This window comes from Lampetra fluviatilis, chromosome 73 (genome assembly GCF_964198595.1).
Source record: "Lampetra fluviatilis chromosome 73, kcLamFluv1.1, whole genome shotgun sequence".
In the NCBI taxonomy this organism is placed as follows: Eukaryota; Metazoa; Chordata; class Hyperoartia; order Petromyzontiformes; family Petromyzontidae; genus Lampetra; species Lampetra fluviatilis.
The window spans coordinates 3,306,363-3,308,862 of NC_136347.1; the positions used below are offsets into that span (position 1 = coordinate 3,306,363).

The window sequence follows — 2,500 nt, forward strand, 5'->3', positions numbered from 1 at the left end:
GGTGTGTGTGTAGGTGTGTGTGTAGGTGTAGGTGTGTAGGTGTAGGTGTGTAGGTGTAGGTGTGTGTAGGTGTGTGTAGGTGTGTGTAGGTGTGTGTAGGTGTGTGTGTGTGTAGGTGTGTGTAGGTGTGTGTGTGTAGGTGTGTGTGTGTAGGTGTGTGTGTGTAGGTGTGTGTGTGTAGGTGTGTGTGTGTAGGTGTGTGTGTGTGTGTACGTGTGTGTGTGCAGGTGTGTGTGTAGGTGTGTGTGTGTGTGTACGTGTGTGTGTGCAGGTGTGTGTGTACGTGTGTGTGTGCAGGTGTGTGTGCAGGTGTGTGTGCAGGTGTGTGTGTGTGCAGGTGTGTGTGTGCAGGTGTGTGTGCAGGTGTGTGTGTGCAGGTGTGTGTGTAGGTGTGTGTGTAGGTGTGTGTGTAGGTGTGTGTGTAGGTGTGTGTGTAGGTGTGTGTGTAGGTGTGTGTGTAGGTGTGTAGGTGTGTGTGTAGGTGTGTGTGTAGGTGTGTAGGTGTGTGTGTAGGTGTGTAGGTGTGTAGGTGTAGGTGTGTAGGTGTGTAGGTGTGTGTGTAGGTGTAGGTGTGTAGGTGTGTAGGTGTGTGTGTAGGTGTAGGTGTGTAGGTGTGTGTGTAGGTGTAGGTGTGTAGGTGTGTGTGTAGGTGTAGGTGTGTAGGTGTGTGTAGGTAGGTGTGTGTGTAGGTGTAGGTGTGTAGGTGTGTGTGTGTAGGTGTGTGTGTGTAGGTGTGTGTGTGTAGGTGTGTGTGTGTGTAGGTGTGTGTGTGTAGGTGTGTGTGTGTAGGTGTGTAGGTGTGTAGGTGTGTGTGTGTAGGTGTAGGTGTGTAGGTGTGTGTGTGTAGGTGTGTAGGTGTAGGTGTGTAGGTGTAGGTGTGTAGGTGTAGGTGTGTAGGTGTAGGTGTAGGTGTGTAGGTGTAGGTGTGTAGGTGTGTAGGTGTAGGTGTGTAGGTGTGTAGGTGTGTAGGTGTGTGTGTAGGTGTGTGTGTAGGTGTGTGTAGGTGTGTGTGTGTAGGTGTGTGTGTGTAGGTGTGTGTGTGTAGGTGTGTGTGTGTAGGTGTGTGTGTAGGTGTGTGTGTAGGTGTGTGTGTAGGTGTGGGTGTAGGTGTGTGTGTGTAGGTGTGTGTGTGTGTAGGTGTGTGTGTGTGTAGGTGTGTGTAGGTGTGTGTGTGTAGGTGTAGGTGTGTGTACGTGTGTGTAGGTGTAGGTGTGTGTAGGTGTGTAGGTGTAGGTGTGTAGGTGTAGGTGTGTAGGTGTAGGTGTGTAGGTGTAGGTGTGTAGGTGTGTGTGTAGGTGTGTGTGTAGGTGTGTGTGTAGGTGTGTGTGTAGGTGTGTGTGTAGGTGTGTGTGTACGTGTGTGTGTAGGTGTAGGTGTGTGTGTAGGTGTGTGTGTAGGTGTGTGTGTGTAGGTGTGTGTGTAGGTGTAGGTGTGTAGGTGTGTGTGTAGGTGTGTAGGTGTGTGTGTAGGTGTGTGTAGGTGTGTGTGTGTAGGTGTGTGTGTGTAGGTGTGTGTGTGTAGGTGTGCGTGTGTAGGTGTGCGTGTAGGTGTAGGTGTGTGTGTGTAGGTGTGTGTGTAGGTGTAGGTGTGTGTGTGTAGGTGTGTGTGTAGGTGTAGGTGTGTGTGTGTAGGTGTGTGTGTGTAGGTGTGTGTGTGTAGGTGTGTGTGTAGGTGTGTAGGTGTGTGAGTGTGTGTAGGTGTGCGTGATAGGTGTAGGGGGTGTGTGTGTAGGTGTGTGTGTAGGTGTAGGTGTGTGTGTGTAGGTGTGTGTGTGTAGGTGTGTGTGTAGGTGTGTAGGTGTGTGTGTGTGTGTAGGTGTGCGTGTAGGTGTAGGTGTGTGTGTAGGTGTGTGTGTAGGTGTAGGTGTGTGTGTGTAGGTGTGTGTGTGTAGGTGTGTGTGTAGGTGTGTAGGTGTGTGTAGGTGTGCGTGTAGGTGTAGGTGTGTGTGTGTAGGTGTGTGTAGGTGTAGGTGTGTGTGTGTAGGTGTGTGTGTGTAGGTGTGTGTGTGTAGGTGTAGGTGTGTAGGTGTAGGTGTGTGTGTAGGTGTGTGTATATATGTAGGTGTGTGTAGGTGTGCGTGTAGGTGCGTGTGTGTGTAGGTGTAGGTGTGTGTGTAGGTGTGTGTGTGTAGGTGTAGGTGTGTGTGTAGGTGTGTGTGTGTAGGTGTAGGTGTGTACGTGTGTAGGTGTGTGTGTGTAGGTGTGTGTGTACGTGTGTAGGTGTGTGTGTGTAGGTGTGTGTGTGTAGGTGTGTGTGTGTAGGTGTGTGTGTACGTGTGTGTGTAGGTGTAGGTGTGTGTAGGTGTGTAGGTGTGTGTGTAGGTGTGTGTGTGTGTGTAGGTGTGTGTGTGTAGGTGTGTGTGTGTAGGTGTGTGTGTGTGTAGGTGTGTGGTGTGTGTAGGTGTGTGTGTGTGTACGTGTGTGTGTGTAGGTGTGTAGGTGTGTGTGTAGGTGTGTGTAGGTGTGTGTGTGTAGGTGTGTAGGTGTGTGTAGGTGCGTGT

The 2,500-nt window shown here is 50.7% G+C and overlaps 1 protein-coding gene across 1 annotated transcript in view; it reads right to left on the reverse strand.

Moving 5' to 3' along the window:
* Positions 1-2,500, reverse strand: part of LOC144953252 (heat shock protein 105 kDa-like) — a 41,130-nt gene that overhangs the window by 4,417 nt on the left and 34,213 nt on the right. The gene's annotated exons all lie outside the window — the stretch shown is intronic.